This window comes from Onychomys torridus, unplaced genomic scaffold, assembly GCF_903995425.1.
Source record: "Onychomys torridus unplaced genomic scaffold, mOncTor1.1, whole genome shotgun sequence".
Classification (NCBI taxonomy): Eukaryota; Metazoa; Chordata; class Mammalia; order Rodentia; family Cricetidae; genus Onychomys; species Onychomys torridus.
The window spans coordinates 24,926-36,649 of NW_023411531.1; the positions used below are offsets into that span (position 1 = coordinate 24,926).

An 11,724-nucleotide genomic window follows, 5' to 3' on the forward strand; every position below is an offset into this window, starting at 1 on the left:
TATTTACCAATATATTATGTTGTTTATTAGTTTATATAGTTTTAGAAATAAAATCTCTTTGTGCCATTATTATATGGAAACAGATTTACAGAATCTTTGGTTTCTGGCATATAATATCTAGTTCTTTCATTCAGTGCCTTTATTTATAAAATGTATGCTTTCAAAGGGAATAAGGTATTTCTGTTATTGAATTAAAAGTGTCCTGGACATTCTGGAGCCCTGGGTCTCGATTAAAAAACAAATTAAGCAGTGGTCACAGTGATAAGTGTTCAGGACTGTGATTATGGATACATAATAGTGACAAGGATAGTCAGCATACAGAACCCTGGTAAATTATCTTTATTAATTGTTTAGAATGTGACAGTTGATTAGCAAATAAAACTACAGGAAAATGACTGGACATACAAGAATCAAAATTCACAAAATCAACATTTGCTTTACAAAAAAATGAACCTCAATTCACAGAAAGTCACATTGAAAGCAAAAAGAAGAGAGAATAAAGAAGACAAACAAGCAATTATGAACTGTGATTAAAGTATCATAAGCAAATACAGGAACAAGACACTTGTAGAATGTTTTGATATTCAGATACACACATTTTTGAGTGTTTCATGGAACATGCTTCTTTAACAAAGGTATTTGACGATACCATATTCTCTTTATGGCATTCTTCATCTCAGTGTTTCTCAATGTGTAGACCAGAGAGTTGAACATGGGAGCTATGATAGTGTAGAAAAGAGCAAACACTTTGTCCTCTGGGAATGTTATATTTGGTCTCATGTAAACAAAGAGAACAGGCACAAAAAAAACAGGACTATAATGGTTATATGGGAACTACACGTGGAAAGAGCTTTGGAACGGCTCTCTGCAGGGTAAGCTCTAACAGTATGTAATATCAGCAAATAAGAGATCATCAAAATTACAAATGTTACCAAAGCAATTAGGCCAGAATCAACAATGACAAAGAGACCAATTCTATGTGTATCAGTGCAAGCCAATTTCAATAAAGGGAACACATCACAGAAGTAGTGATCTATCTCATTGTGGTCACAAAAGGACAAAAAGGAAATGAGAATGGGCTGACTGGATGAGTGCAGAAATCCTCCAGTGCAACAGACTGCAAGGATTTCATTGCATCTCTGTCTGCTCATAATGATAGTGTAGTGCAGAGGCCTGCAGATGGCCACGCAGCGGTCATAGGCCATTGCCGTGAGAATGAAGATCTCTATGGCGCCAAGAAAATGAAGAACAAATAGCTGTGTCATGCAACTATTATAGGAAATAATCTTCTTCTCTGCAAGCAAATCAGTCAGGAGTTTGGGAGTCACTGTGGTTGTGTAGCAAAGATCAGAAAGTGATAAATAATTGAGGAGAAATACATAGGTTGTTCCATGAGCTGAGTGAAAGTGATAGACATAATTATGAGCACATTGCACAACCAAATAGCAATGTAGCAAACTAGAAATAACACAAAGCAGAGGACTTCGATGTTTTTGTTTTCAGAAAGCCCCAACAGAATAAACACAGTAGCATTTCCCATGGTTCAGTGCAATAGAAATACATGGCAGGGCCCTGAAAAGACAGATAGGATTGATGAATGCCAGCAATGTAGAGATCATTGATGATTAACACTGTTATGAACCTGTGTTGGAGGGACTACTTCACACATTTTATGTTAGTGTTGACATGAATAAAGTTGAATTCAGTTAATCAAACAATGAAAGAGTGGTTAAAAATGAGGATTAGTTGCTAAAAGTTTTCAACATACAACTAAGTCCTTTTAAGAGATGAGTTTGGGGTCCTTACAGACTCAAATACTGTTAAAGATAAAAGTATATGACAAAACACAAATAAGGTGTAAACTTAAACAATAGCTCTAATTTTGAATCATGGACTATATTTTACTTTGAATTTATTTAGACATTGTGTGTGTGTGTGTGTGTGTGTGAGAGAGAGAGAGAGAGAGAGAGAGAGAGAGAGAGAGAGAGAGAGAGAGAGAGAGAGAGAGAGAAAGAAAAGAAAGAAAGAAAGAAAGAAAAAAGAAAGAAAGAAAGAAAGAAAGAAATGGAAAACAAGCACTCAAAGTAACTGGCCCAGAAGTTGATTTGGATAATTAGTTAGGGATCTGTAGACATGGTTCAGTGGTTAGACAGAGTATGGCTCTTGTATAGGGCTTAGTTCAGTTCTTAGCACACAGGGTGGCTCACAAGCACACCTGCTCCAGAAACCTTATAGCCATGTAAAGACACAGAGACATACACACAATAAAAAACACACGTTTAAAATATTAATAGTTTTCCTCTCTTTTTCTCTATTATTACATGTGATTTATCACCATGCTGTAATATTTTTACAATCCAAGAATATTTATATCTGTGAATATTTTTATCAAAAATTAAATACTTAAATTATCAATGCAATATGGGAGTTATTTAAACTGAAAAATAACTAATGGAAAACGAATTAATTTGTGTAATTTTTCTTTTTTAATTTTTATATAAAATATATAATGCATCATTTCCACCCTTTCCTTCTTTCCCTCCTGCACATGTGAAGTTCCACCCCCTTACTTTCCTGTAATACCCCAACAGTGTAGCTTCCTATACATGATCTGAAAAGATACAGTAGACATGCTTATAGAGAAGGGAGAGATCCCCCTCTCAAAACACACACAAAGAACTACAGGCAACTAAGAAATACAAAGAAATATCCTCCACAAGGATGAGACCCCTAATTGGTTACCCAATACCAGGTGGACTGCCCTGAAATCATAGACATACAATTATATAGATAACACAGGATTTATTTATATATTTACATATTATAAATCTTAGTTAAATGATATGTAAATAAACATAAATGTATTTCCTTTTATATGTATTAAGTGAAGCCTACATTTCTAATTTGTATTTTATCCATCTTACAATAGTTGTCAAAACTTATAAAGCATCTTGATACTGCATATTTCAGAAAACAAGTTATATAAAATTGTCTGTATTGGGATATATCTGAACTTTAGGTTATATATTCAAATTATGTCACTGTATATATATAGATAGATAGATATAGATATAGATATAGATATAGATAGCTAGATAGATAGATAGATAGATAGATCGATACATAGATACATACATAGATACATAGATAGAAACTTAGATAGATGTAGAGAGAGAGAGAAAGAGACAGATAGATAGATAGATAGATAGATAGATAGATAGCAATTTTTCTTTTTCGGTTAATCAAGCTCATCCCATCTATAAGATTTGGGAATCAGCCTAGAAATAATGATTCAGTCGGTGTGAATGAAAATTTATCTAGTAAATGGTCAGTGACTTCCGAGCCAGAGATTAAGATATGAACTTATAATTTAAACTCTGATCGTATAGAATCAGTATTCTAGAAATTCAGTAAATCTGATTTTGAAGTAATTGGCAATTTCATGTCACAACTTCAACCAAGGTAGAAACAGACCCCCTAGTTAATTTTTTTTATATAAACAATATGATTATCTTTACAGACCACAGGGAGAATCAGTAAAGCAATTTTAATTCATCCATCAATCATAAAATGACAACCATACAGGATTTGATTCATAAAAATTGAGATAGTTTAAGGATTCCTAGCACTTCTAATTTAGTACTGTTCTCAATAATTTTGGAAGAAATACCATAATATAACCAATAATCCACTAACTTTAAGTAAATTTGACTCCCAATCCGAGTAAATTGTGATCTTACTGAAAACATCTTTTTGTATATTCTAATAAGTTTCAAAAATACTCATTTCTCATCTACTCATTTGTTAACTTCCCTTCCAATCTCTTTGTTCTAAATTAAGTTGGCATGTTAACTCCCACAATAAAAATGAAAACTGCCCATTTTTGCTATGGCTGAGAAAGAATTAATTTATTTCTACAATGTGATTTGAAGATTTATAATTGTCCTTAGCCAAACCACTGAATTCCATCACTATTAACACTGATTTTACTAAGACATGAGGAAACACTGGCTATCTATTGAGCAATGGTCAATATACAACTTTGGGCAACTCATTCGTTTTTGTTCATATGAGTCAAACAGCAGGATTAATTTAGTCAGGTTCATAGATAAAATGCATTGCTTTATGCATTTTATATGAATAAAATTTATATTATTAAACAAAATGAAAATAATAGTTCACATATAAATTGAAACTCTGAAAATTGTGTTATTAAACAATACTTGATCAAAAGTAATGATCATTCTCTTTTCACATTGTGATAGAAAATTTCCATTTTTGGTTATTCTAATAAATATGGCCTGAAGTTATAATTCCAGTTATAAAACAGATTTGAACATCTAGCTAAATTTTTTTCTCAAGGCCACAGCTGAGATTTATTCTGCTTCTTGACAGGCTCTTTCATCAATTTATTTGGGCATTCATTGTTCATTATCTATAAACTGTCATCCAAAGTTTAGAATTTGAGACACTCAAAAATGTGTGACATAATTTCTCCCCTTGTGTCTTAAATTTAAATGTACATTTCACCATGACCAACTGACTTTGATGTAGATCTGAAAAATAGTTATAGAATTATAAATGTAAAAATTAATTGACTTTCATGATTAAGTATGCAGAGGCCCACCAAAGGTGCATATAGCATATCACAACATTGAAATTAAGAATTTTCTAGGCCTGGAGGCAAATGGCTTGCATGTAGTTAATATAACCGAAGTCACGGAATGAATTTAACCCCAATCTCTCACCTCTTTCACCATTATCTTATTTTTTTTACCATCATACTTATTGCTTTCAGTGTATTAAGGCAATCTCATATTACTGGTATGTGCATGAAAAAATTTGAATTTACAAATGTACCTAAATAAAAACCAAAAATAATGTACCTAAATCAAAAAGATACAAAAATGAAATCTACAAGCTAGGTATGCTCCTCTGTCCTACATACTCTATATATTTATGAAACAAAAAACTTAGGCATTGTTTCTTGTCTATACAAGTAATGGATCCTTCAGGCTCAGCCTCCATTACCATTAGAGAGCAGCAATGGCCACTCTGCAAGAACAACAGATTGGATACAAAGGATTGTGACATATTTTTCTAATGTAGCTTTCCATTCTCTTAATGATTTGCCTTTAGCACAGATATGCACAATGCCTGAAAAATTTTAGTAATGTATAACAGTATTTTAGTTAAGATTTGATACTTACTCTCCCAATCATTGGCCAAGTGTAATTTTTGAGCCAGTGTTTAAAACATAGGAAAGTAAAACAACTAGGGCTTATTATAATCATAGCATGATAAAATATCTGACTTTGTTAAGTTATTTTCATGAAGCATCAATAGGCATGATACTCACCTTGGTATTAAAGCCTTCCTTTAAGGAATTAATACTATAAATGCAATAGCACTAAGAAGTATTTGTAAGCCTATTTTACCAAGTACATACTAAGTCATAAATATAATAATGATTAACTTCTGGTCTTATATTTAAAAATAGTAGAGTTAAATCTAAAGCAATGCAAATAAAATTTCTAAATACCTATGGTATAATAAATCTATTACTACTACTACTTAAAGCAGAGATGCAATGCCCCAAGCATTTCATTTTACGTCCTTATTAGCTGGAAGCTCTATCTGTTTTGATTTTCATGAATCTAATCCTACAAAGGAGAGGAATGTCTTATGAGCTTCCAACAAACACTAAGAAAAATATGCATATTTGTTTTGAATCCCAGCCTCTTCTCATGGCTTGTGTGATTTTTGTCATATAATAGTTTTCCTCCAGTAATAGTAGTACTGGTAAGTACATTTATAATCATCACTTATAGCACTAGTTAGTTTGAAATAATTAACTCTCAATTCTTAGATAAGTTCATGAGAGAGTAACTCAAGCCAGTAAAGATGCTTAAAATAATTCTGGCCAGTCTTCTTTATTTATATCCTTCCAGTATATGCTAAGTATTAATCCTTAAATATTCATTGAATGATGAAAATAAAACACTTCAAATACTTAAATTGGTATGTAAATAATTATTCAATAATCTCATAATCATCAACACAATCTACATCAAACATGGGAAGTAAAAACAGAGAAATTTAGAGTTGCTTCTGTTTGACTAATTAGTGCTTTTTTAGGTTGAGTACAGTTAATTCTCTTTTTATGTGTGTTTAGGTGTTTTGTCTTTCCCTTTGCTTGCCTCTAAGGAACAGGGAGAGAGCAAATGGTTCTTGCCAGAATCTATTTCATGTTTCAATATTTGCTTTTGAATTTCTTGGTAGGCTGTGAATACCTTTATGTTTAATCAATATTCCATTATACTACTAAACCTTCTAGTGATTTTTCTTGATGTGAAATTTTCTAAGTAGGCATTAAGTCCACCTATCTCTGAAATGTCACATTATAATACCTATGGGCAAAATTTTGAATTTTTCTCTAAGTAAATTCCCTCTCTAAATTAAAGCAGATACCTCTATTTATCTTTTACTTGTATTAATTTTTACACAGAGGAGTCAAAAAGTAGATAATGTATTCAGACAGATGATCAGGAGGGAAAAAATATTTACATTAACTTAGTTCAGGTTTCACACTTTGTGAGTCAATTATTTCATTTCCTTTGTCCTGCTATCTGACTTTCTACATTGATATTTTAATATTCCACAACACACACACTTTTCAGTATTTTTTGATCTTCCTGTATTTATCTCCCTCTCTGTACAGTATAGGAGTTGCCTATAGGAAAATATCTTGCATCTTCTTAAGACAACTGACACCTGTCACTCATGAAATGTTCACACAAAGTAGAAGCCATGTTTTTATAAGAAAAAACAATTTAAAGTTAAGTGGAATAAGTTAAAAATACAAATTGGTCAAATCATAATATGTATTTCTATTACAAAAATTATTTCCAGAGTAAATAAGACTCATAAAATCACTGGCCAACTTTATAAAATGATAAACAATCAAAAATAGCATTTGTCTTTAGTTCCATGCATTGATTTTTTTCCTTTCATAAGTAACGTGGATTTACCTGACAACATTATGAACTTACCAGATTAATTTTCTGTAGAGACAAGTTGTCAGAGAAGCTGAAGCTAGCACTGGATGTGGGTTATAAATAGTCATCCAGCCACAAATGACGTTGCTAGTGATCTGGAGATCTCAGGCATTGTGTATCCCCTGAACATTAGTGACTGGCTTCTCTCTCAACTTTACACAGATTGTGTGGTCAAAAGAAATTCAAATTTACATTTTTGAAGGACAGATCAACTCCATATTCTCTACATTTTTCTAAGAGAAGATAATACCTTTGACTCCTATGTCAATGGGATTATTTTCCTTGTTGATAGTAGAATTTCAGAAGAAAAAATATCTAATGTCTTTTATTATTGATTTCAATGAATTTAGAAAACTTACAGTAAATGAATTTTTGAAAATACACATTTCATTTTTTATACAGTTCATGTTCATTTCTTCACGCATTTCTCATTCATCATTAAGAAGTACAGGTAATGCATTATTTTCTTAAAAATAGGTTTTTAATTAAAATGGAAATATATCATTTTCCACCCTCCCTCTCTTCCCTCCAGTCTCTCCCAGGCAGCTTCCATCACACCCCTTCTTGTTGCCTTCCTCTCAAGATGATAGCCTCTCTTTCTTTATTGTTGTCACACACGCACACACTCACACACACACACACAAACACACACACACACGCACACGCACACACAAACACAAAATTTATACATTTTTGTATGCACATACTTTTTTTAATTTACTCTTTCTAAAATCTCATTTACCACATACCATTAATCCTATAATTTAGGCTAAAATTAGGATAGTTTAAAGTATACAAGCATACCATATACTTGATCTTGGTGGAACACATCAATTGCATAGAAGGGTTGGGAATTCAAGTCTAACCTAGATTAAAGGTACATATTTTAAAACAGAGGGAGGAAGGAACATTGATGTAGGGGCCTGGCAAATGCCAACATTGCAATTTACCGTTGTTGGCATGTCGAGCATACAACTTCCACACACATACACTGACAATGGTTCAGGGAAGGGTGATAAATGGAAAAAAAAGAATGAAAGTGATAAATTGAAGCCTTCTGATTTAAACTAAATCCATTCATATTTTAAAGGCACAAGATACAAATAGTAAAACCTACAACCTTCCTCCTCAAAAATGTTACAATTATTTTAAAAAGGTAAAATTCTCAACTACTCAGCATTTACCACCATGGATTTATCTACCTCTTACTATGAAATAAATAACACAGGCAAGAATGAATAAATAAATAAATAAACAAACAAACAAACAAACAAACAAAAATACCAAGTCACTCTCCAGGAAAGACACAGGATGGGAAAAGTATTTTCAATTTGTTCTTTTAAGTTCCAGAAGCAGAACAATTAAAATTGGAAGATTCTGATAAATCAGCAGAGGAATATAGAATAGATGATAGAAGATCGAATTCTGGGAAGAACATATCTAAGAGGTTAAGGAGTGGTATTCTGTGCTATATAGAGAAGGAATGAATATTTTATTCATCCAATTATTTATCAGGATATATTGCATGAGAAAAGAATCTATTTTCAATAGAATGGGGAAATGAAAGAATTAATGAATTGATGAATAAATAATTTGTTGACAGAAGTTCTGTCCTGCCAACAATTTCCAAATAAACACACTGAGGTTTATATTAATTACAAACTTTTGGTTGATAGCTCGGGCTTTTTACTAGGTAACTCTTACATTTTAAATTACCTCATCTTTCTTTTTTATCTAATTTTATTTTTATTTTAGAATTTTTTTAGCCATTTTGCAAACCAACCACAGAACCCCCTCTCATCCCTCCTCCTTCTCTCCAACTTACCCATCCCTTCCTCCAAAAGGGTAAGGCCACCCATGGGGAGTCAGCAAAGCCTGGTACATTCAGATGAGAGAGTACTAAGCCCCTCCCCTCTGTATCAAGGCTTAGCAAGGTATCCCATCATAGACAATGGGTTCCAAAAAGCCAGCTCATGCACCAGGGATAGATCCTGATCCCACTGCTAGGGGTCCCTCAAACAGACCAAGTTCTACAACTGTCTTCCATATGCTGAGGACCTAGTTTGGTCCCATTCAGGCTCCACAGCTTATCTATCCTTTGCTACGTAGTTCAGTACCCTTTCTCAGTACAACATGTCCATCTTGATCCTCTCTGTGTTTATAATGGCTCCTCACTCCACCTTTCTTTCTCCCTGAATTCTCAGTTTGGCTTTCCCACCTAACCTTATCCTGCCCAGCTATTAAACAGTCAGATTTTTTATTAAACCAATCATAGCAATATATACTCACATAATGTAAGGAATATTCCACATTTTCCCATTTTTGTCTAATTTTAAAAGAAGGTTTAATTTTAACATAGTGAAATTGTATACAACAAAACAGTTATTAAGTAAGAATTATAGTTACAACATCCAATTCATTTGTATTTGGCAAATTTAGAGAAAATAGTCTAATATGTCTTATCTTTGTGACTCTAAATTTTATATGTAATTTATCTTTTATCATAACCAAGGAAAACTAACTATGACTATTGTGGAAGTTTCTGTTCCACAAGCAGCTCCCAAATAAACACCTGAGGCTTGCATTAATTACAAATGCTCAGCCAATAGCCCAGGCTTGTCATTATTTAACTCTTACATTTTAAATTAACATATATTTCTTATCTATGTTTTGTCTCATGGCTTGTGGCTTGTTACCTCATTTTCTACCCATCCTGCTTCCTCAGCATCTGGCTGCCATCTCCTCTGACTTGGCCCTTCTTCTTCCTAGTATTCACAACTTGGCTCTGCCACCTAATGTTATTCTGTTCAGCTATAGGCCAGTCAGTCTCTTTATTAAACCAATCACAGTGACATATATTCACATAGTATATAGGAATATTCTGCAATAATCCAGTAAATAATATTTTTTTAATCTTAAGTAAGTACAAGTTAAGAAATATAATAGGTAAGGACTAAGGAGATGAAATTTTGTTTATGCTTTTATTTTGTAGCCAACACATTTACTTAAAGTAGGTATGTATATGTACGTGTTTATACATAAATATACCTGAACTTCATTACATAAAATATAATACAGTAATGACAACCACAGTCTTAATTTCTGTTCTAGTTTTGATTGTAATACATACATAAAAACTGAAGTGGCATACCTATTATATCTTACATACTGAAACCTGTATCATACTTGTGGCTAAAGCAAATGGAAGGAAGCATGGATGAGGGAGACACGAAGATACAGGGAGAGAAAGTTCCCAATGTTACTGCCCCTTGGTCTAGTGTCTACATATCATTTTGAAAGGTACCTCTGAGCAAGGTTAGTTACATCTCCAACATGTTCAAGAGCCTGACCATTGAACCAAATAGTCTATGTACTGTTTCATGAGAAATGTGAATGGATTAAGTTGCTGCCTTTGAGAATATGAATTGAAATTGATAACAATGTGAATGTATATAGGCTGGGGATAGCTGACCTTAGGGGTGGTAACTTAGGCAATATTGATAAATTTAAGAGTTTCCATATAAGTAACTATATCACATCCTTGTGTTAGCTTCACTCATGCAAACTAATCATAGTTAATTGAATCTATCTGGTTATATGATGAAATGGGCTCAATTAGATCCTCAGAATATTCTGTAAATGGATGAAAAATACTACCAAACAAGAAATGTGTATTGCTTCATGTTGCCAGGCAAGTAAGTGATTTCCACTAAAACTAAGGAAATGAGGTTTTAGGGAAAAGGAGAAAGAGTGAGCCCAGGAAAGTGGAAAGACAAATATAGAGGAGATTATAACCTATAAAGGGGGAAATTTGGAACAAATGAGGGCAATGAAACAGACAGACAGTTTGAAAGACAAAACCCAGTTACCACTATTATGATGCTAAGGGACCATAACAAAATAACTCCCACTGATAAATTGCTACATTAATAAATCAGTGCATCATCCAACCAGTGCATCATCAGAGAAGGCTCCTCTTATACTAGATGGCAATTAAAACAGAGACTCACAACTTGACACTGTGCCAATAATGATAAATTTGGAACACTCTGAACTAAATGAGATGTGGTTACCAAACCCCTCCCTTCAAGGATCTGGATCTGCATTTACTAGAGGTGGTAAATGATACTAAAAAAAAGACCATCATTCAGATACAACAGGACTGATACACAACTCACAAGACTGTAACAGCAATATAGGTTCACTCCAGACAAAGATCTGATAATGGCAAAGGCGAATTAGATGCAAAATCTCCCCCCAACAAAGAAGATATTTCCAAATGATACCTGCTTGGAAAAGAAAAATTGTTTTTTGTTGTTTGTTTTTTGTTTTGTTTTGTTTTGTTTTTGCAGTGCAGAGTCACTGAGTATATCAACCATACTCCGGGGTAGTCCCCATTTCTGAGAGTAGTTGGCCAACTCAAGATGGACTTCATGTTTCTTTGTAAACGTTTTGTTTTTGTATTACTTTTGTCTGTTTATTCTGTCTTCACTTGGATCTTATGCTGAGAGAGAGAGAGAGAGAGAGAGAGAGAGAGAGAGAGAGAGAGAGGGAGAGGGAGAATGTTAAGGTGGGTAGGTAGAGGGGCTAGAAGTTCTGGGAAGAGTTGGAGATAGGAAAGAATATAATCAAAATATATTGTATGAAAAAAAAGGAAAACAGAAAA

The 11,724-nt window shown here is 33.2% G+C and overlaps 1 pseudogene; it reads right to left on the reverse strand.

Annotated features, from left to right (window-relative positions):
- Positions 1-609: 609 nt before the first annotated feature.
- On the reverse strand, positions 610-1,540 carry LOC118575194 (annotated as a pseudogene).
- Between the last annotated feature and the right edge of the window lie 10,184 nt (positions 1,541-11,724).